Source organism: Gorilla gorilla, chromosome 8, assembly GCF_029281585.2.
Source record: "Gorilla gorilla gorilla isolate KB3781 chromosome 8, NHGRI_mGorGor1-v2.1_pri, whole genome shotgun sequence".
Classification (NCBI taxonomy): Eukaryota; Metazoa; Chordata; class Mammalia; order Primates; family Hominidae; genus Gorilla; species Gorilla gorilla.
The window spans coordinates 34,831,499-34,856,525 of NC_073232.2; the positions used below are offsets into that span (position 1 = coordinate 34,831,499).

Genomic DNA, 25,027 nt, shown 5'->3' on the forward strand with positions numbered 1-25,027 from the left:
TTTATAGTGTCTGGGAGAAATAGTCTCTGTGAAGTGGTGGGAGGTAAATGTTATCACATGATACTGGAGGAAGAACAATAGCTCAAGATGTGAGGAGGAAATTGGTGTATTGGATGCTGAAATAAATTACAGCCATCAGGAGCTCTTTGCTTTGCCTGCGAATGATCTGTCAAGCAGGAAGGAGCTGAAAGTGCATTTGTGAGAATAGTGGGTGGGTTCCTTTCTCTTTTAGGAAAATATCTTGACCAAAAAGATGGCCTGAATGCAAAATCCATAGGAATGGATTATCTGAAGCTTCTTTCTTCTTTTTGTCTTTTTTCCTACTGGAAATTGTTTTCTCAATTCTTTGAAGACTTGCTCAGGAAAATTAAATACAGTGTGAGCTGAAGGCTATGATTTTTCAACTAGAGTGATTTTGCACCATCATCACTCCCAGGAGACATCTGGCAATGTCTAGAAACATTTTTGGTTGTCACCATTGAGAGGATGCTATAAGCATCTAGGGGGTAGATATCAAGATGCCGTTAAGCAACCTACAATGTGCAGGACTGTCCTTGTCCCCACAACAAAGAATTATACAACCCCAAATGTCGGTAGTGGGGAGGTTGAAAAATCCTGGTTTAAGGTAAATCCTGGCTTTTGTCTTCTAAATTGTCCAGGTGAGTCATATTTGTAATGACTTTCAAGACCAAAATGGAAACCTCAACATGTGGGTAATCAAAACCTGCCATGTCTATTTCTTGAAAATTGATGAAAAATATAGTCACTCCTCTAAATCAAGTCACATGTTACTGCTATTTGTCTCATGTAATTTTCTGAGAAACTATGCAATTACATTTAAGCAAAATTATAATAATGTATCCTGCAGTAAGTTACCACTCCCCCTGAAAGACAACATAAAGCAACACAGCAAAACACATCAAAAGCATCACATCCATATACCGGGATTATTTATGACAATCTTCTATGTATATGAGGTCTCAGTGAAATAAACATTTATCAGGATCCTGTGAATACTAATAACTACACAGAAACACTGTCAGAGTCTCCGAGAAAATTGCTTCAATTCACATAAGATTCTTTGTCAAGATAAATAAGAATAGCTACCACTGTTGAAGAGTTTGCTTTTTTTTTTACTAGTTCATCTCCTCAGTGTTTCACGTGATTAGTTTTATCAAATACAGTAGTTCCCCCTATAGATAGTACTGTTAATTGAGAAAAATGATAAGACAAGCCTCAATCATTTTAGGAGGTTTTTTTTGCCAAGGTTAAGTCCATGCGCCTGTGACACAGCCTAAGGAGGTCCTGATGACATGTGCCCAAGGTGGTCGGGGCACAGCTTGGTTTTATACATTTTAGGGAGACATGAGACATCAATCAATATGTGTAAGAAGTACATTGGTTCCTTCCAGAAAGGCGGGGACAACGCGAAGCAGGGGGAGGGCTTTCAGGTCACAGACAGGTGAGAGACAAGTGGTTGCATTCTTTTGAGTTTTGGATAAGCCTTTTCAAAGGAGGCAATCAGAATATGCATCTATCTGAGTGAGCAGAGGGACGACTTTGAATAAAATGGGAAGCAAATTTGCCCTGAGCAGCTCCCAGCTTGAATTTTCCCTTTAGCTCAGTGATTTTGAGGGCCCATGATAATTTCCTTTCACAGTATCTAACCCTGAATACGCTGTTTTTTCAATCTGATAACCAAGAAGGCTCCTAAGTGACTAAAGAGTGAGTAGCACATACAGGATTCTCTGGACAAAGGGATGCTTCGCAGTTCAGGCAGGATGGAGCAGGACAGCAGGAGATTTCATCACACTACTCAGAATGGCACGCAACTTAAACTTATGAATTGTTTATTTTCTGAAATATTTTTGGACCTCGGTTCACTACAGGTAACAAAAACCCCAGAAAGCAACACTGCAGGTTAAGGGGGACTTCTGTACTTACTAGAAAATGCAAGGTTGGCATTAGTATCCTTATTTTAGGCGGGTGTTGTCTCAGGCCAAGAGCAGTAAAGGAGCTCAGCTAATTGAGTAACTTCTGCTGGTGTTTTCTATCCCACCTTCATCCGCTTTTGGGTCTGACAGGTACTAAGTCAAAGACAACTGAGAGAGGCCTTTTGGAAATGAATCCAGAGCGGAGAAACAGGTTCATCTCGGTAGAGTAGATGCACACCCCTGCACAGTAAAGGACTATTTCTCTCACCATCGTCAACCTGTGTGATGAGAAGCCTCCTTCCCCTATCCCCAAATAGAAGAAGCTGGACTGAATGGAGCTAAGTGGCCACAGCCCATAACCACAATTACTCTACCTACTTCCCTGCAGAGAACAAAGAGAGGTGGATCCCAGGAGGCAGCCAGGGGATGCAGGGAGCCAACATGCCATCAGAGAGGGGTGAAGAGATAAGGTCCCAAGGAAAGCTATTGGAAAGCTTTCTACCAAAAGGGAGATCAAGGACCACAGAGCACATCCTGAAAGACAAGGTAGGAATCACAAACTCAAATGCTGTCAGGTGTCTGCCTTGCGGAGGCAGTAGAGTGATTGGGGTCAGGGACTCTGGCCGCAACTGCTTGCATTCACTTCCCAGATTCACCACCGAGCAGCTGTGTAAACTGGGGCAAGATCACGGACTTCTCCATGCTCACTTCGCGGTATTCGCTTTCTGAGGTTGCTTTTATTTCATTTGCTTCCTTTTTATGCTGAGATTAACCTTCAAAGTCACCCAACATTTGATAGAAACAATAATTAATGTTAGTTGATTTAACTAAACGGTTGGATGTTTATTCCGTACCACAAAACGGTTTTTTTTTTTTTTGAGAGACGGAGTCTTGCTCTGTCGCCCAGGCTGGAGTGCAGTGGCACAATCTCGGCTCACTGCACCCTCCAGCTCCCAGGTTCAAGAGAGTCCCCTGCCTCAGCCTCCTGAGTAGCTGGGACTATAGGCACCTGCCACTGTGCCTGGCTAATTTTTTGTTATTTTAGTGGAGACGGGGTTTCACTATGTTGGCTAGGATGGTCTCGATCTCCCAACCTCATGATCTGCCCACCTCGGCCTCACAAAGTGCTGAGATTACAGGTGTGAGCCACCATGCCTGGCACACAAAACGCTTTTAACAAGAATAAATTACTGGTTCCTGCTATGGGAAATGGTATTGCAGGAGAGGGGGATAAGGAACAGAGAAAACGGGGAGGGAAAGTAACAGATACTAAAAATGATGAGGAGAAAAGAGATATAATTAGAGGGAAAATGATGAGAAGAAATAGTAAAGTGAGTGTCAAATATGGACAGAAGGATGGAATGGTTAGTGATGAAAGACATTATATTTATGCATCTTAGTGACGGGTAAAATGAACCTTATGATTACGGTCTTTATAATTTAAACAACAATTTGTAAGCTATAAATGTTTATAATGAGTATAATTTCTTCAATTTATATTAATAGAATAAAGACATGATGTTAGCCATTCAGAGATCCTTTGCATATTAACAAATGGATAATTAATTTTTTACGGGAACATAACTGATTCAAAAATAAATCGTTTTATTAATCTTCCAAGTCAGATAAAATTAAGTTTTATATAAACCTAAAACATAATTCTGTCTACAGCTGCACTGCTGTCTGGATTTGAAATATAACAGCAGAGTGACTATTCTAGATTAAAAGAAAGTAAAGAAAAATAACAACTGGCCAGGCCCAGTGGCTCACACCTGTAGTCCCAGAATTTTGGGAAACCAAGATGGGGCAGATCATCTGAGCCCAGGAGTTCGAGACCAGTCTAGCCAACATGGCAAAACTCTGTCTCTACTAAAAATAAAAAATCAGTCAGGCACATGGCTGAGGCATGAGAATTGTTTGAACCTGGGAGGAAGAGGTTGCAGTGAGCCGAGATAGCACCACTGCATTCCAGCCTGGGTGACAGAGTGAGATCCTGTCTCAAAAAATAAAGAAAGAAAAGAAAAGAAAAGAAAAATAACAACTAACTGCAATAGCTGATCTTGATTAGATCCCGATTGGAAAAAAAATAATTATAAAGTATATTACTGGGACAATTGTATAAATTTGACTTGGGACTGTGTATTAAATAAAATTATCAGGTATTATTGTATCAATGTGACTAAATGTTTTATCATAATAATGTTATTGTTCTATTTGAGAATAAGCTTGGTTTGGGTAAATACATTCTAAAACATTTAAAAGTAGTGTCATGAAGTGTACAACTCATATGCTTCTTTGAAATGGTTCAGCAAAAACAAAACAACAGTGACACACATACCCACAGAGGGTATGTTAATAACTGGTAAATCTAGGTTAGGGATAGATGGATGTTTGTTGTAATAGCCTTTCAACTTTTCTAGAGGTTTTTTTTTTTTACATTTTCATGATAAAACATTGGGAAATATTCTATTTTAATACATTTATGAAGTCAGAAAACCAGATGGAAGGTGGCTGAGATTACCAAGGAAGTCATGGTATGAGTAATGTAGCTGCTGTAGATTCAGAACATCTAATTCTCCAATCCCACAAAAGAGAGATATAGGCAATTGATCCATCATGTTACTAGTCAGCCAATTAGACGACTCTCTTAGAGTCTAGCTCATATAGTTTCATAAAATAACCAGACTCCTCTAAGGGAAAATAGAAGTAGAAATCATGGGAACTTTTTTCTTTTCTGAATAGATCAATTTTATGAAATGAAGAAAATCAGCATATTAAAAAGAGGTGGTCTGTGTTACATAAATGACACAAATGTCCTTAAAATCAAGAAGGAAGCTAATATAGGAAAACATGCAAATATAGGACTACTGGCTTTCAGTTCAGAATACCAGCAGAGACTTCTCCCAATTTCCCATGAAAAGCACTATGTCAACAGCCAAATAATCACAAAACCCAATTATATCATTTAAAACTAAAAGTAATAACACACTTGGAGATATTCCCATTAAATGCAAATTATGGAGGATAAAAGAGAAATGTGTTCCTTAACATCATGCATTCTGCCTTCAGAAGCAGAATATAACAGACAGCATTAAAGAAGGCAAGTCTTAAATTAATTCCCTGTTAGCTCCAATGTAGGGATAGAAGGATGTACAGTTGGCATAGCAATCCTCAACGATACAGGGATTGTTTTTAACTAGGTGTTTTTAAAGCTGCACCTTTCTCCTTCACTATAACCCCTTCAATTCCTTTTATTAACTTCTTAGTGGAAAGCATAGTATGCTATGAAATGCATAGTAACCAACAAGGAAACATTGCTGATGAGCCAGAGACAGCAGGGGCTCCGGCAGTGGGGTTACTTATGGGGAAAGGCTTTCAGAGCCCATACCTAAGCCAAGAAAAAAAATATAGCCTGTATCTTACTCTAGTCGTGTTAGAGTATAATGGGCAAAGCAGAATCTCCTTGGAGAAGTTTAGCAAGTATTGAAGGAATGTTTGCTAATCACATAAGCTTGTGTATCAGATCTCCAGCTAAAAACAGGAACCAGTCAACACTCATATATACAAAAAGAGATGTTTAGAACACTCTCCTCCTTTCTGTTGTCCCCCTTTGGCAAATCCTCAGCTAATATAATCATGAATTATGATTATGAAGAAGACTCAGAGACAAAGCATTTCTCTATAATAGTTCTACAGAAAACTTTAGAAGTCAGATCTTGCTCTCCTCAAAAAGTTTTCAGAAGAGGAAACATGAACAAGAAACTGGAAGACAGAGTGGCTAAAACCAAAGTGGAGATAAAAAGAGAGCAGTCTGAAGTTTAAAAAATAAACGAGGCCAGGCATGGTGGTCACGCCTGTAATCCCAGCACTTTGGGAGGCCGAGGCAGGCGGATCACCTGAGGTCAGGAGTTCGAGACCAGCCATGGACAACATGACCAAACCCCATCTCTACTAAAAATACAAAAAAAATTAGCCAGCTGTGGTGGCACAAGCCTGTAATCCCAGCAACTGGAAAGGCTGAGGCACCAGAATCTCTTGAACCAGGGAGGCGGAGGTTGTAGTGAGCCAGGATCCCACCACTGCACTCCAGCCTGGGCAACAGAACAGGTTCCCATCTCAAAAATAAGTAAATAAATAAATATTAAAATAAAAATAAATGAAAAAGAAAAATAGGTTAGGGAATAGAATTTTACATTTGGATTTTAATACTATTGTTGTTGTTGTTGTTGTTGTTGTTGTTATGAGGCAGGGTCTTGCTCTGTCGTCCAGGCTGGAGTGCAGTGGTGCAATCTCGGCTCACTGCAGCCTCAACCTCCTGGGCCCAAGAGACCTCCCTGCCTCCACCTCCTAAAGGGCTGGGATTACAGGCATGAGTCACTGCACCTGGCCACATTTAAATTTTAAAACAGAACATTTATTTTATTTTTTTTTTTAGGTATATTGCCATTTTTATTTTTTAAGTGTTTTATGTTACATTTTCTTTTTTTTATTATACTTTAAGTTCTAGGGTACATGTGCACAATGTGCAGGTTTATTACATATGTATACATGTGCCACGTTGGTGTGCTGCACCCGTTAACTCGTCATTTACATTAGGTATATCTCCTAATGCTATCCCTCCCCCCTCCCCCCACCCCATGACAGGCCCCGGTGTGTGATGTTCCCCACCCTCTGTCCAAGTGTTCTCATTGTTCAATTCCCACCTATGAGTGAGAACATGCGGTGTTTGGTTTCCTGTACTTGCGATCGTTTGCTGAGAATGATGCTTTCCAGCTTCATCCATGTCCCTACAAAAGATATCATGTCATACTTTCTTATGGCTGCATAGTATTCCATGGTGTATATGTGCCACATTTTCTTAATCCAGTCTATCATTGATGGACATTTGGGTTGGTTCCAAGTCTTTGCTATTGTGAATAGTGCCGCAGTAAACATACATGTGCATGTGTCTTTATAGCAGCATGATTTATAATCCTTTGGGTATATACCCAGTAATGGGATGGCTGGGTCAAATGGTGTTTCTAGTTCTAGATCCCTGAGGAATCACCACACTGACTTCCACAATGGTTGAACTAATGGTATTTCTAGTTCTAGATCCTTGAGGAATCGCCACCCTGTCTTGCCCAATGTTTGAACTAGTTTACAGTCTCACCAACAGTGTAAAAGTGAAAACAGAACATTTAAACAAGAATTTTCATCAATAATACAGTACAAACTTTGACAGTTTGTTCAAAAGGGATAGGAAAAAGACAAGAGTGAAAATGAATAGAAAGAATATAATAGCTATGTAGTGCAAAGATATAGATTCAAACTAATAATATTCTTGGCTGCATAAATGCTTCAGAACTGAGGGAAAATATCAATATATAGATTCAGGAAGAATCATTATAATGGAACTGCTAAACACCAAAGACAGAGAAGGATCATAAAGGGATCACGGAGTAAAAACACCAACTTCAAGGTAATACAAAAATTAGATTGATAGCTGACTTCTCCAAAGCAACACTGGATGGCAGAATTCAGCAAATAAAAATTATCCTCAAATTACTTACCACACCAAACCAAAGCAAACAGAAAACAATTAATCAAGAATTGTATTCTCCATAAAAATATCTTTTTAACAACAAAGTTAAAATAAAAATATTTTTAAGATAAATAGAAACAGGCTGGCTGCGGTGGGTCATGCCTGTAATCCCAGCACTTTGGGAGGCCAAGGTGGGTGGATCACGAGGTCAGGAGTTCGAGACCAGCCTGACCAACATGGTGAAACCTGGTCTCTACTAAAAATGCAGAAAAATTAGTCAGGTGTGGTGGCATGTGCCTGTAATCCCAGCTACTTGGGAGGCTGAGGCAGAGGAATTGCTTGAACCAGGGAGGTGGAGGTTGCAGTGAGTTGAGATCGTGCCTCTGCACTTCAGCCTGGGAGACAGAGTGTGACTCTGTTTCAGAAAAAAAAAAAAAAAAGATAAATGGAAACAGAGTTTCCAAACTACATATACCCCAAATAATTTAAATAGGATATATTTTGAGGTGTGTATGTAGATAAATCTAAACAAACACTGGAATGATAAAACAACAATAATAACTTAATCTGTGAGGTTACAGATAATTAAAACAAGATAGAGATAAGATACAGAACAACCACAAATATTAACTGGGAGGAATATGGTTGAAGTTATAGCATTCCAAGAGCACTTACATTATATGAGAAGAAGTAATGAATACATCAGTCTTTGGTAAATACGAAGGCTAAAATTCCAAGGGTAGTCACTCAAAGAATATAGCTCTTTCAAACCAGTGTGAAGAAAAGAAAATGAAATAAGGAAAACAAAAAGCAAATAAACAAAAGAAATGATAAAATTGTATTTCAAGACGTTAAGGAAGACTTGAGTAAGTGAAGAGATAAATGATATCTAGGGCTTTGTTTCATGCACTATTCTATGTCTAATATACACAGTACTTGGCCTCTAGAAGATGCTCAATAAGTGTTTGTGGAAGGGAATATGAATAAATGAATTGATGATCTAATACATATAGGAAAAAATATTATACAGATATCAATTGGAGGCGATTTTGTATACGAAATAGGAGCTATAAGTTCAAAACTTCCTATTATAATTCAATTAAAAATAAACAAGAACTGTAACATAAGCATTTTTAAAACAATGCAGAATTGAAACTTTTTTCTTGACAATGGCATTTTAGGTGTTTTCTAATTTTTACCTTTTACATAACATGCTGCAACTTTCTTTCTTGTACATTTAACAATGCACACTTCTCTTAGTATATCTTGTAGAGTATGTGCTCGTTCTAATGGGTGAATCCATGATTGTGAGCATTTCATATTCCATAGACAAAATACTCTGTTATTGTACTAACACCCTAGCAATTGTGTAAAATATTTCCTATTTTCTTAGTTTCTTGCCAGAATGGATGTTACCAAACATCTTAACTTTACCCTTCTATTTTAAAAAAATTGCTATTCCATTGTAAATGTATTTGGTGTTTTAATATTGTAAGGTTGAAAATTGTTGCACAGGGATAACCTAAATGAAATGGCTATTCCTAGAAACACACAACCAACCAAGACTGAATCATAAACAAACAGAAAATCTGAGCAGATGTATAATTAGCTAGGAGATTGAATCAGCAATCAAAAACCTCCCAACAAAGAAAAGCTCAGGACCAGATGGCTTCATTGGTGAAGTCTATGGAAAATATAAAGAATTAACAACAATCCTCTTTAATCTCTTCCAAAAAAATGAAAAAGGAGGAAACATTTCCAATTGTATTCTATGAAACCAGCATTACCCTGATACCAAAGCTAGAGAAAGGCACTGCAAGAAAAGAAAACTACAGACCAATATTCTTTATAAATATTGACACAGAAATCCTCAACAAAATACTACCAAACCAAAATCAACAGCATATTGAAAGTATTATACACCATGACCAAGTGGGATTTATTCTTGAAATACAAGTTCAATATATGAAAAGCAATCAGTATAATACAGCACTTTAAAAAAAGAAAGGATAAAAATCACATGATTATTTCAATAGATACAGAAAAGCATTTGATGAAATTCAACACTCATCTATGACAAAAACACTAAACAAATTAGCTATAGAAGGCCAGCTATGAAAAGCCCACATCTAACATCATATACAACAGCCAAAGACAAGGCTTTTCCTTTAAGATTAGGTGTAAAACAAGGATGTCTACCTGCCACTTCTATTTAATATGATACTGGAAGTCCTAGCCAGAGCAATTAGACAAGAAAAGGAGATAAAAGTCACAAAAATTGAAAATAAAGAAGTAAAATTATCTCCGTTCAAAGCTAACATGATCTCACATGTAGGAAACCATAAAAATTCCACCAAAAAAGAAACTGTTTGAAAGAATAAATAACGTCAGTAGAGTATACAAACTCTACTTGCAAAAATTGGTTACATTTCTGTACATTAACAGTGAAAAAATTTGAAAAGGAAATTAAGAAAATAATTCAATTTACAATAGCGTTAGAAATAATGAAATACTAGGAATAAACTTAACCAAGGAGAAGAAAAGTCTTGTACACTGAAAACTACTAAACATTGCTGAGGCCGAGCATGGTGGTCTATACCTGTAATCCCAGTACTTTGGGAGGCCACAGCAAGAGAATCGCTTGAGTTCAGGAGTTTGAGACCAAACATTACTGAAAGAAATTAAAGAAGACACAAATAAATGGGAAGATATTATGTGCTTATGGGCTGTAGGCTTAATATTAAGCTGTCAATACTACCCAGAGTAATCTACCAATTTAATGTAATCACTATCACAATACGAATGGCATTTTTTGCAGAAATGAAAAAATCCATTTTAAAGTTTATATGGAATCTCAGAAGATCCTAAATAGCCAAAATATCCTTGAAAAAAATGTTGTGTGAGATCTCAATCTCCCGGTTTCAAAACTTATTACAATGCTACAGTAATCAAAGCAGTGTCATACTAGTGTAAAGGAAGACATTTAGACCAAAAGAATAGAACAAAGAGCTCAGAAGCCAACCTTCACATATATGGTCAAATAATTTTTGACCAGGGTACCAATACTATTAAATGGGGGAAAGGGGAGTGTTTTAAACAAATAGTGCTGGGAAAACCAGAAATTCACATGCAAGAGAATGAAATTGGACCCTTACCTTACACCATATACAAAAACTTACTCAAAATAAGTCAAAAACATATACAAGAGCTAAAACTGTAAACTCTTAGAAGAAAACACAGGATAAAAGTTTATGAAGTTGGGTTTGCAATGACTTTTTTTTTTAAGTGAAAGCAAGTTTATTAAGTAAAGGAATAAAGAATGGCCACTCTATAGACAGAGCAGCCCGCAAAGACTTTTTGGATATGATGCAAAAGCACAGACAACAAAGTAAAAATAGATAAATTGAACTATATCACAGGTATGTTTCAGTCTATTTTTTGACTCATGATTCTATTCTATGGAACTTTTTATATGTTTTTACTACACTAGAGCTTTATAAAGAGTTTCTAGCTGTTATATCAAGAAAGTCTTTGTTATACTTGGCTGTCCTCATGTAAATACAATTTCAGATGACTGATAATATGCAAAAGAAGAAAAAACTTAAGGAATGTATTACATTTATTGTTAAATTAGTGTAAATATCTTTACAGTAATGAGTCTTCCCATTTAAGGACATAGTCGAGTGGTTTTTAAAATATTCTTCCTAAAATCATATTTTTCTTCACATAATTCTGCTCATTTCTTGTTAGGTTTGTTTCTAAGCACTTTATAGATTATTGCCATTGGAATTTTTTTTCCAAATAAATTTGCCAATTAGTTATTTCATCTAGATTCTACTGATTTTTAAAATTTTTTACTTAAATTTTTTATGTAGATGTATTAAATTTCAGAGAAAACATTAAAAACTGAATGAAAGAAAATAAATATATAGTAAAAAATTTTTAGATTTGAAGAAAGACATACATTTTCAGGTTGAAAATTCTCACCAAATGCTAAGTAGAGTTTTTTTTTTTTTTTAAATACTTATACCCAGAATCATCCTGGATAAGAAATTGCTAAAAGTTCCAGGATAAAATAAAGAAATCTCAGCCAGAAACAAGCATCATCTGACCTCATAATTCTCATTACCAAGAACGGGGCTGGAGGATGATGGAGAATGGCTCCAGTCTTCTGAGTGAAAGTGACTATGAGTCACTTGTAACCAAGTGAGAGGGCCAAATACAGACATTTTCTGACAGGTCAACTTTGAAAAAGTTCACCTCCACTGTACCCAGGGATACGATGAAAATAAATTATAAGACTTTGGGCTAAATATGCCTATTGTATACCTCTTCTTCCTGCCAGGATCAATTAAAAAGTAAGTGCAGATATTTTAAATGTACAAACTCGCAATGATGATGAGAATAGGTAACAGATTATCAATAGGCCATAGATTTAAAATATTACTGGCAGAAGAAAATCGATGAAGAAAGTAAAACTGATGTAGCAGGGCAGAAGAAATTACAGGACAAGGGATGCCTTCCAGGGGACATGGGAAACAATAAAGCCAAACAATGAAGACAAGGCACCTGCCCCTCCCTGAAGAGGTTAGGGAAGTAGACTGGGAGTCTGATCCCAGGAGACTAACGGAGAAGAGTCAAACATGGGGCTGGAAACAGGGGAACAGCAAATGTGTGGGTAGAAGACTTTATTCCCCAACTGTCTGTGTGAGGAGGACGCAGGCTACTAAGTGTCTGCCTCCATGCAGGAGGTCAGAGCTCACCTGGGTCCCTAACTCAGGTAAGCAGCCATTAGAAATGATACATGTCAGTCCACAGAAGGCTTCACCATCACCAACATGCAGAATTCTCACTCAGCTTTTCAATGCCTTGTTCTTTAATATCACCAGATACTTGGTGAGACTTTTCAACATAAAGGAAAAAGACCAATCTTAAAGAAATGGCAGAATGAGAGAAAAAATGGTCAGTGAGGAAAGAGATAGAAGCATTTGAACTTTTTAAATCTCTGTTTGATAACCCTCAGAAGTTTTTGAGAAGATCACATTATATGTTTTCAAATAAAAAGGATACAAAGTTAAGAAAATGTCCTAAAAAGACAAAGGATGGATAATGTAAGAGGGGAAAAAGAGGCAAAGACACTCAATCCAGAAAGTTCAACATCTCTCTAATAGGTATTTCAAAAAGAGAGAAAAGAACAAAAATTTAAAAAAATAATCAAAGAGGCCAGGTGTGGTGGCTCATGCCTGTAATCCCAGCACTTTGGGAGGCCAAGGTGGGCAGATCACCTGAGGTCAGGAGTTCGAGACCAGCCTGGCCAACATGGTGACACTGTTTCTTAAAATTATCATTATAAATATTTATGCTATTTTTCTTAAGCCTCATATCAAATATTACCTTAACAAAATGATTTCAGTGATTTTTAAAACTAAAAAGCACACTTATAAAATGATGGCTGCTGGCCACAGTGGCTCACTTCTATAATCCCAGCACTTTGGGAGCCTGAGACGGGAAGATCACTTGAGGTCAGGAGTTTAAGACCAGCCTGGGCAACATGGTGAAACCCTGTCTCTACTAAAAATGCAAAAATTAGCCAGGCATGTTAGCACATGCCTGTAATCCCAGCTACTCGGGAGGCTGAGGCACGAGAATCACTTGAACCTAGGAGGCAGAAGTTGCAGTGAGCCAAGATCACAGCCCTGCATTCCAGCCTGGGCAACAGAGCAAGATTTCGTGTCAATAAAAAATTAAAAAATAAATAAAAAAAAGATGGCTGTCAGAGTTCTAGAGAGCAACTCATTCCATGGAAACAGAAAGTTTGAGGGCTACGGAAGGAGTGTTTCCAAGGAGGAAGTAGACTTACTGAAGTAAATATGATTAAGTGAATGGATCATGTTGATATGGTATAGGCATATAAGAAGATGATTTGAAAAATGGAAAATAAAATAGGATGCAAGAAAAACAATAGCTACACAAGAAAGACATGTTCCAAACCAGAGGGAAAGGAAAACATGAGCTGAACAACTGAGGTAGGGTCAGAAATTAAAATTGATGTGAACATGACACAGGGAACATTCTCCCTTAACACACTTCTTTTCTTTAAGGGTGAAATCACACTACTTGTTTCAGCAGTAGAATAATATAACAATGGGAACATGGTGTGGGGAGAGTAGTTTTAGCTCACTGACTAAAGCACGCTCTCAAGTGAAAATGTAGAGGACAGGGCAAGTTCAGATGGCATTTCACAGCACTTTAGGGACTGTATTAGTCTGTTCTCATGCTTCTAATAAAGGTATACCAGAGACTGCATAATTTATAAAGGAAAGAGGTTTAATGGACTCACAGTTAGTTCTACATGGCTGGGGAGGCCTCACAATCATGGCGGAAGGCGAAGGAGGAGCCAAGGCACGTCTTACATGGCGGCAGGCAAGAGAGCGTGTGTAGAGGAACTCCCCTTTATAAAACCATCAGATCTCATGAGACGTATTCACTATCAAGAGAACAGCATGGGAAAGACCCAACCCCATGATTCAATTACCTCCCACTAGGTCCATTCCACAACACATGGGAATTGTGGGAGCTGTAATTCAAGACAAGATTTGGTTGGGGACACAGCCAAACCATATGAGGGACTGAAAGAGTAACTTCAAGGAATAACCTGTCCTTGGCCCCAGATTAAGCATTGTGATGAATATGTAACACTTCTGTAATCCCCTCCTCATCCAATAGAAGCTTACATTCTTCTTGCGAACAACTATCAATGATGGATAATAGCAGATCATCACAATGTTCAGTAATTGATTCAGTATAATTGTTGTTTGTTCAAACCAAGAGGCTGCATAGATGGTAAATTGTAATTCTTACATTTTCAGTGAAACGGGAGATAGAAAGAGGTACACATGAATGGTGAGATGGGGACAGAGTCACTGTGGGAGACTTTGAGAACCAGGCAGAGAAGTTTAGATTTGTTGTGCTGATGTGGGATTGAGCAAAAGAGTTAGAGTTTGAAAGTAAAGTTTAACAGAAAGTCACAACCTGGTGCAGTAAGGTTATCTAAAAGGCCAATTCGGATCGTGAACTGTACAAGAGTTACTAATGCATATGAGTTTTCCCAGCCTTCACAAGCCCTTTTCTGAGAAGGATGCCAAGTCAGAACAATCAGGCTTTGTGTCTTGTGTCATGCAGACCAAGGATATTGAAAGAAAGCTACTATGAGGATATTTGATACACAGAGACAAATCACTTTTAACAGTCCCTGCTGTGGATGAAATAATTATTTTCAGTAATAATCATGCAGTTATCTAGTATTAATCATTATTTTCTTGATGTATTTCTTAGATTTGAAACAACAATTTAAAAAGAAGAAGTTTTCAGGCTATTCAAATTCAGTAAATTATACATTTCAATTTTACATTCTTTGTTTCGCTGTTTTAAACTTCAAACTCAAAGTAAAACTCTGATTGGTCACATAAAATGCCAAAATTGAAGAAATTTAAGTTCAGTTTCTTTGTCTTTACAGTCACTGTGATACCACTGTTTATTTTAAAACTACTGTCTAAGTGCAAGAATATGCAATACCACAAGAGTTGAACAGAGATTGTGCTTGTACCTGCTGGAATGGCTCTAAACACTCATAAACGTATTGTCAAAACAATATGGGAATTTTAGTTCACATGTGTCAGGGCCAACTATGTTAACTGGGAGCTCTCAGAATTAATTTACAGGTAGAATCTAATGTTGATTAGAGGATAAGTAATAAAAATGAAATAATATAAAGCTTATACATATATTCATGTAAATATGTATATATGTGTACATTTTATATATATATATTTATGCTGTTAAAACTCAACAGCAACTACAGAAATTAGATCAATAACATATTGGGAAGGGAGAAGGAAAGAGCAGTTTATCACTTATTGCTCTTTTTTTTTTTTTTTTTAAGAGACCAGCTCTTACTATGTTGCCCAGAATGGATTCGAACTCCTGAGTGCAATCCTCTTGCTGCCTCAGCTTCCAGAGCAGCTGAGCCTACAGGCACATGCCACTGTGCCTTGACTTTTACAGATATTTTTAGTAGTTGCCAGCATATGGTAAAGATTAGAGTCAAACAGACTTTTTATCAATTCCATTGATTTTTTTTTTTTTTTTGATACAGAGTCTTGCTCTATCGCCCAGGCTGGAGTGCAGTGGCGTGATCTCAGCGCACTGCAAGCTCCATCTCCCGGGTTCACACCATTCTCCTGCCTCAGCCTCCCGAGTAGCTGGGACTGCAGGTGCCCGCCACCACACCTGGCTAATTTTTTTGTATTTTTAGTAGAGATGGGGTTTCACCATGTTAGCCAGGATAGTCTTGATCTCCTGACCTCATAATCCACCTGCCTTGGCCTCCCAAAGTGCTGGGATTACAGGCGTGAGCTACCGCACCCGGCCTCCATTGATGTTTTTGAAATTCTCTGTAGTGGATACATCCTTTATCACCTGTGCCTGGTAGACTCGTTTCGCCATCTTCCTTTTGGTAGAAAGTTTGAAAAATCTGAAAGAATCAGAGATGTGCTAGCGAATTTTGCCTTGGAAAAGGCAAGAAAAGGATCCACCAAGTTGAAAAAATTGCCAGAGACATTGGGAGCAGTGTAGGCTGGCTTCTGGAGGAGGATTTGGGTGGGCAGTAGAGAGTGGAGATGAGAAATAAATTAGAGAAAACAACTGCTATCTCCTTTGATAGTGACAAAGACTAATAATGGTTTTTTAACAATAAGAAAACTAATAATAATAATAGCTTTTCATATACCAGGCCATGTTATAAATGCTTTACATGTGTTAAGTCATTTTGTTGTCACTATAATCCTATGATGTTTAAAGTACCATTATTACTCCCATTTTACAGATGAAGTAACTGAGGCACTACTAGGAATTGTCAGAGTCCGTTTTTAACTCAGGCAATCTGGCTTCAGACCTTGGTTCTTAACTACTTAGACTGCAAAGTTCTTAAGAGACTGAGTAAAGTCTTGAGTTGCAATCAATTTTATTTTTTATTTCTCTGAACTGACATAGCACAGAGATTCAGGTACACAAGGAGTATTTAGGCTACATGAGGACAAGGCGGTGAGGTTATGCAATTATAAGCAAATGGATGCAATCCAGACATATCTTGCAAAACAATTATATAGGATTTCATGGTGACTAAAATCAAAAGATAAGAAGAATGAGTCAACGATGACTCAAAAAATTAAGCTTTTGTAATGCAGAAAATGAAGGTGCCATTGACAGGGAGTGGGAAATAAACAAATGAGTAAATTAGTGGGCAGGAGGTGAGGATAAATTCAGCTTTGAAAATCTAAAGACAAAGTTTGGTAAACATTTTAAAATACTGCAACAGTATTGAGAAAATTAAAAAATGGAAAATAAGATTTTAGAAATAGAAGCATGCATGACACAGTTGAAATTTTACCTTTTGTTTTATCTTGATGAATTGATTGAATGCTATATATCAGTTTTATTCCACTGAGGATTTGAGGCAACTTACACTAAAATGAGTAAGAAATTATCGTTGATATTTTAATCTTACATATAACTAAATTCACTTATGTTGAAATTCATTTTTCTCTTTTCCAAATAAGAAGATTTCCATTTTTGGTTGGGCCCTTATTCTAGGTTGAACTCTTTGCTGACCAAATGATATATGTTTTTAGGCCAGTTGCAGTGGCTCACACCTGTAATCCCAGCACTTTGGAAGGCCAAGGCAGGCCAATCACTTGAGCCCAGGAGTTCAAGACCAGCCTAGCAGATGGCTTAAGCCCAGAAATTCAAGGCCAACCTGGGCAACAAGGTGAAACCCTATCTCTACAAAATAAAATAAAAAATTAGCTGGGTGTGCTAACACACACCTGCAGTCCCAGCTACCTGGGAGGCTAAGGTGGGAGGATTACCTGAGCCCAGGAGATCAAGGTTGCAGGGAGCTGAGATCATGTGCACTCCAGTCTGGGTGACAAATGAGACCCTAAAATACATATATTTTAACAAAGTGTTTTGTAATCCTCTGAGTTGAAGTCATTACACTATCAGTTTTGATTTACTTTACATGTATTGTTTTGTGTTGTTTTACTTTGCTTTGTACCATATAAAATGCTGGAAGCATAAATGGTAAAAATCATGGTAGCAGCATTTGATATTCATGACTAAAATGATTTGGGTATATATATTTTCCCCCAGTGTATTTTATACTTTTGCTCTTCCTTTGCTCCCCTATTCTATTATCTAATGTGATGGTTAATATTAGGTGTCAGTTGATTGGATTGAAGGATTTAGAGCCCTCCCTGATAATGCAGGGTGATTTCCTATCAAGATCCTTAATTTAGTTGCATCTGCAGAGACCCTTTTTCCATATGTGGTCACGTTCACAGGCTCTGGAGTTAGGATATGGACATACCTCTCCACTGGAAATCCCTGACATCCTGAACAATAAAGTGACTTGTCCTGTCATCAATACATCACTATGAAATTCAGTGCTGATCTTTATAAGCAAATGGTACATACAGTAACAAATTGTGTTTATGGATGACTAAATGCTGAGGCAAAATACAGGTGTCTGATAACATCAAAGATAGGATATTTCTAGGTGGTTCTAACATCAGAGTATAGAATACAGGTGAATAGGACCATAAAGTCACTCTTCTTTATATGCTAGAAAATCTTTCATGTATGTGATTATAATTCCCAGTGCACTTTGGTTCTGGCAGATCTGTGGATGGGATTATATGCTGAGGATTTATGAGAACAAACATCAGCTAAAGATAGATAACCATTCACAAGAGTGATCATTTGGGGAAAACTGGGTTCTCTGTTTATTCACCTATATATTCAGAATTCCCTTGATAAATTGTCATTGATCATAAGTGAACAACATGAATGTGGATCACATGTATTTGATTTTGTGAGCACGTGGTTAGTTGAGAGAGAAGGGAGGCAGAAAAATTAAGTCCACACTCAAGTCCTTGCCAAACGACATAAGCGCAGGAACTCATTCCTATTAAACTGTCACAGGATAATATATTTGACATAAGTGTCCTTATTGACATTACCCCTCCCTTTTGCAGAAAGGCAATAAAATTCTCAGGTTTTGATCTTGCACAGCACTGTATCAAAGTGGAGTTTAAGATAATAAACTTGCAGCATCCTCTTCCCAACCTCAGACCTCAATGGAAATTTGGCGCTCCAAAAAGTCCATTAAATATTTAAGAAAATGTTTAAAGAAAAGCCTAATTCCTTTTATAATAAAAAGTGGAACAAACTCCAAAAGGCTGTTCTGAGAGACACTAATGAACTAAGGAGGCCCTATCTCTAAGGAGGCTCCCCTTAACTCCCTTGGGTGCCCAGAACCCCTGTCAACAGAGGCCCTTGGGTGGCCCCTGAAGTGTTTCCTGCCTGGGGTGCCAGGATATTCTCTATTTTATCCTGCTCAGCTCCAGGTACCAAGAGCCTTCAACCTAGGTGTTCAGCCCTTCCCAGTCTTTAAGCGAATGAAAGCAAGTTTAATAGGGCATTGGAGGTTCCAATCTCCCTAATTTTTAAGATCTGGACTTGCTCTTGATGCCTTATTAAGCCCAGCACGTTGTGGAATGCCAGCAACAGCCCACATCAGACCTACATGTCATTCTCCCTTTAAAACTGTAATTTGGGGCCGGGCGCCGTGGCTCACGCCTGTAATCCCAGCACTTTGGGAGGCCGAGGAGGGCAGATCACGAGGTCAGGAAATCGAGAGCATCCTGGCTAACACGGTGAAACCCTGTCTCTACTAAAAATACAAAAAAATTAGCCGGCCGCGGTGGCGGGCGCCTGTAGTCCCAGCTACTCAGGAGGCTGAGGCAGGAGACTGGCGTGAACTCGGGAGACGGAGCTTGCAGTGAGCCAAGATCGCGCCACTGCACTCCAGCCTGGGCGACAGAGTGAGACTCCGTCTCAAAAACAAAAAACAAGCAAACAAAACCTGTAATTTGGATTTCTGTCTACCTCTTTTGGGGCCAGCCCTACAGCACAGCTCTGCCCAGAGACCGGCTCAGAGACGACTCTTCTCCTCCCTCCCATTCTTGAGGTCCTAGCCTATGGCAGATGTTCTGCAGGTTTTTCCAACTAGGGATTAGGGTCAGGAGAGGGAAGGAGGCCAAGAGACATGAGAAGAGTCTTTCCCTAGTCTGAAAGGAGCTGATTTTAATACTAAAAATTAACTAGGCCGGGTGCGGTGGTTCATGTCTGTAAATCCCAACACTTTGGGAGGCTGAGGCAGATGGATCACCTGAGGTCAGGAATTCAAGACCGGCCTGGCCAGCATGGTGAAACCCCGCCTCTACTAAAAATACAAAAATTAGCCGGGTGTGGTGGCGGGTGCCTGTAATCCCAGGTACTCCGAGGCTGAGGCAGGAGAATCACTTGAACCTGGGAGGCAGAGGTTGCAGTGAGCCAAGATCGCACCAATGCCCTCCAGCCTGGGAGACAAAGCAAGACTCTGTTTAAAAATAAAATAAATTAATTAATTAACAGAATTTTATGTTGTAAATTTGTATGATAATTGTATCCAAATATTATACATATAGTCTCTATGCATGAAATAATTATAAGAATCATGCATGTATTTCTCCCTTTTTATGTGAATGTTCAAATACAGAGACAAATTGAAAGAATTTTACAGTAAGCACACTGATATGGTTTGGCTGTGTCCTCACCCAAATCTCACCTTGAATTGTAATAATCCCCATGTGTCAAGGATGAGGCCAGGTGGAGATAATTGAATCATGGGGACAGTTTCCCCCATACCATTCTTATGATAGTCTGATGGTCTGATATTCTCACAAGATGGCTTTATAAATGGGAGTTTCCCTGCACAAGCTCTCTCTTGCCTGCCAACATGTAAGATGTGGTTTTGCTCCTCCTTGCTTTCCACCATGATGGTGAGGCCTCCCTAGCCACATGGAACTGTGAGTCCATTAAACCTCTTTCCTTTATAAATTACCCAATTTTGGGTATGTCTTTATTAGCAGCATGAGAACAGACTAATACACACACATATATCCAACCAACCTAGATTCGATAATTGTTAACATTTTGCCAGATTGCTTGATTATGTTTTCATCGATCCACTTTTCTATCCATTTCATTTTCTGAAGTACACATCAGTACATTTCACCCCTAAGCATTTCAGCCATATACATGTAGTATTTTGTTGTTGTCATTGTTGTTGTTTAGAGATGGGATCTTACTGTGTTGCTGCCAGGCTAGAGTGCAGTGCTATGACCATAGTTTATTGCAGCCTCAAACTCTTGGCCTCAAGTGATCCTCCCGCCTCAGCCTCCCAAGTAGCTGGGATTACAGGCATGCACCACAGTGTCCAGCTTGCATGTAAGTTTTAAGGAAAGTTCTATCTACTTCAGATTTTGTTTTGGCTTCAAAGTTATAAAATTTTCATGGAGTTCCAGTGGGGTGGGGATGGAGGGGTTGGGGTGTGAAGAGAACTGTTAGTCGCTTTAGAGAGTTCATGAAAGTAGAAAATATGTATATTCAACTTATTTGTAATAAGTTCTGGATGTCTTGGAGCTACTATAAGGTGTCTGTGAATTCATATATGGGTTAAACTTTGTTTATAGACTGAATAAATGCTGTATATGTATGTATGAATATAAATAAAATATATATAGGTAGGGATGTGATTACTAGTAGAGTTATATAAATGCACTCAAAGATGAGGCTGAATTTACAGTAGTATTTGTCATCACATATTTTCTCAATCAATAAGTATCAAAACACAATGACTAGCATGGAAGATCATCCTTCAAAAGTACTTCACACATTAGGAATGACCTCTTTCAAGAGAACCAGAACATTTCAGACAAAGAGACTTTGGGCTGCCTGTGTGGATGATGACAATGACAACTCAGCAGTACTGCCACTTGATGTTGTGCTCTTTACCCAGGATAAGTTTGTTGAAAATGAGCTACTTTAAGCTAGTTTCCTGAACAAAGTGCAGTGTGGACTGCTGTTTAAGCCATCGGGTGTAGGTCAAAGTCTGCAACACTAAATAGGAACTTTTTTTTTTTTGCCTTTAATTCCAGAACAAAAGTTGGTTTGGGACTAAGTTGTAGGAGAATGTTATAGATCCTTGGGTTTTTGTGCTCATGGAGAACTAAACCATATTAATATGAACAAGAGACGGTGGGAGTGGCTTTCTGACAGTAGTTAAAATTTCTACACAGTGGCTTATGGCTATAATCCCAGCACTTTGGGAGGCTGAGATGAGAGGATTGCTTAAGGCCTGGAGTTCAAGACCAACCTTGGCAACATGGCAAGATGCCCATATCTACAAAAATTAAAATAAAAAAAAAATAGCTGGACATGGTAGCACTTGCCTGTAGTCCAGTAACTTGGGAGGCTGAGGCAGTAGGATCACCTAAGCCCAGCAGGGTCGAGGCTACAGTGAACCATAAGCACACCACTGCACTCCAGCCTGGGCAACAGAGCAAGACATTGTACCTAAAAAAATGCAAACCACCATGGCACACGTTTACCTATGTAACAAACCTGCATCTCCTGCACATGTGCCCTGGAACATAAAATAAAAGTTGAAAAATAAAATAAAATAAAATAAATCTTCCTGCAAAGGAAAACACAGTTTTGCTGAGTCCCTTTAAAAAAAAAAAAAAAAGCAAAAAAAAAACAAACAAAAAAACCAAACTTGTTTTCTAGTAGTCAATCAATTACCAATTTTGGGTGCAGCTGGTGTACCAAAAGTAGGAAAACCAGTTTGCCTCCATATGCAGTTGATGCTTTTACTATCTAAAGCTGACAAGTACTGACCCTGCTAGTAAATTATCTCTCTGCATAAGAACCATAGCTATATTTTCCTAAAAATAAAGATATTATTCATGAAAGGTGAAAATGTAGTTGCTAAGCACATGTGTTCTAGATCTAGATGTCTTGTCAAAACCCTTAGCTCTATCATTTGTTAGCCTGTTTGACCTTAGACAAATTATATGACCTCACTCTACCTCATCTGTAGATTAGGAGTAATAACAGATTTTGCCCGTAAAATTAAATGAGATACTACATTTGAAGTGCTTACTTACCACACTGCTTGGCCACAGCAAACAGTCAATTAAAGTTTATTATTATTGTTATTGTTTTAGAAGACAAGTCTCCAGCTTTTAAATTGGTAATACATAGAATTCCTAGGCAAAATTATTATTAATAAAATAATATTATTTTATTATAAAATTTGTGACATTATTTTATTATAAAATTTCAGGATGGAAAGGCTTCTCAAATATTTGTTTTATTGTGGATTCTTCTAGAAGTAGAATTGTTCAAACCTGGACATTCAGATGGTAGTTTAAGGTGGCTGAAATGAAGGTCTAGTTACACCTTGTCTTACAAATTTCAGGCTAAAACTATTTTGCCCCTGGCAATGAAATAGAACCATGGAAAATCTATTAATTGACCACTTCTCTGTACAATTAGAAAAATTCAGAACTGTCTGGAAACGATCTTGGCCCAAATTTTGGTTCCTCTCTCAGCTCACCTCAGAACACTAGCATGGATTCTGGTAAGAAGGAGCCCCTCTTGGCTCCTCAGTTTCCATATTTGGATCTTAACCAACCCTTAGTTGATCATGATTAAGAAAGATAATTTGGAACCAGATGCAGTGGGTCATGCCAGTAATCCCAGCGCTTTGGAAGGCCAAGGAGGGAGGATTGCTTGAGAACAGCCTGGGCAACATAGTGAGACCCAGTCTCCACAAAAAAAAAAAAGAGTTAAAAAATTAGCCAGGCATGAGCCTGTAGTCCTAACTACTTGGGAGGCTGAGGTGAGAGGTTCACTTGAGCCTAGGAGTTTGACGTTGCTTGCAGTGAGCTATGATGGCACACTTCAGCCTGGCAGACAGACCAAGACCCTGTCAAGAAAAAGAAAAAAGAAGAGAAGAGAAGAAGAGAGGAGGGAAAGGAAAAGAAAGGAAAGGAAAGGAAAGGAAAGGAAAGGAAAGGAAAGGAAAGGAAAGGAAAAAGAAGGGAAGAGAAGGGAAGGGAGGGGAAGGATAGGGAAGGGAAGGGAAGGGAAGGGAAGGGAAGGGAAGGGAAGGGAAGGGAAGGGAAGGGAAGGGAGAAGGAAGGTGAGTTGGTTCTCACCTATAAGCAAAGAACCAGCTCTTGTCCAGAAGCTTCCTCGAGAACACAACCTAGTGTTCACTGCCCTTCAAATAACTAAACACAGTGTGCAAGGTGGAATGCTTACATATGTCCCTGATGCAGAAGTTTAGCAAAGAGGAAGATACCTATAATTCGACTCTTCCAGAGTTTGTTTAGACAAACTGTAGATTATTGTAATGTCATAAACCTATACAAGAGCCTTAAAAGAGAAGGCCACAAATGCATTATGATGACATGATTTATGTTATACCTTGTCCTATGAGGAATCCTGGAGAAATTCTTGTCTGACCCTAGAATCAAAAAGACTTGTAATTTTACTGAGCTGTTGTATTTGCTTTTAATTTCATGAACACTCTGAGTCAGATCTGTTCTGGTTTCCTTTTTGACCCTGCCTGGGAACGCTGTAGTGGGCTTTCAGCTGTCCACAAATTTCTGCCTCCTCTCCTTACACATGGAAGACCTGACTTTTCCCCTCTCTTGTGGGTAGAGACATGAGGCGAGTTCTGGCCAATGAGAGTGAGTAGAATTGATGTGATCAGAGCATTTAATTGCTAATACAAGATTTTTCAAAGCTCTTCCCCTCTGCCATGGTGGCAGGCAGTGTGAGTGACAATGGCTGCTCCATTCGCTTAGAAACCAAAAATAAGCCTGAGATCTGTAACAAAAGAGAAATTAAAGCACTGTTGTCAAAAACTCCTGAGATTTGGGAGCTGTCTTTACCATAGTAGAACCTGGTGCATCCTGATTAATATACAGCTAAATATATCATCGATGGGAGGATGGTCAGTTGTTATTTTACATGTATTTTGATTTAATTTCTTGATCAGTTTGCCTCACCCTTGTTATCTTGTCTCATCCAATGCAGTCTAATGTTTTCAATTTTGTCATATTTTATGAGTTCTTGTAAGTCAACTTTGAGAATAGATGGGAAATAAATAAGTTAACTTAACGAATTTATGTGAACCCTGGAGAAACACCTCAGTGTGAGTTGGCTATGCAGGATAAACAGATTTTATTTATTTTTTTATTATACTTTAAGTTTTAGGGTACATGTGCACATTGTGCAGGTTAGTTACATATGTATACATGTGCATGCAGCTGCTCTGGAAATTGTTTTCTTAACAGAGAAAATACCTAAGCTTAGGACTAGTAGCTGCATTTCCAGAGGGATGCACTAGAGGGCGCGTGGAGCTTAGTGTGCTCGACGGTCACGGTACCCTTTGGCCATCTTAGGTACATTGAGAAGAGATATTGTCAAGGGATTATGGTGGGAGTTTCTGTTTGCATGATTTCCTATATTCGAAATTTCAGAAACTGGTATTGATTGACTTTCTTTTTATGCAAAATTGACCCTTAAAAAATGAGGTTATAAAAATGTTCAC

At 38.3% G+C, this 25,027-nt stretch overlaps 1 long non-coding RNA gene across 2 annotated transcripts in view; it reads left to right on the forward strand.

The window, feature by feature from the left end:
- The window catches only part of LOC129524892 (uncharacterized), a 72,736-nt gene that overhangs the window by 40,451 nt on the left and 7,258 nt on the right, over window positions 1-25,027 (forward strand). For both annotated transcript variants that reach the window (XR_008668845.2, XR_010135165.1), the window contains exon 3: window positions 2,323-2,480. This is a non-coding gene — a long non-coding RNA (uncharacterized lncRNA). The remainder of the gene's footprint in view (window positions 1-2,322; window positions 2,481-25,027) is intronic.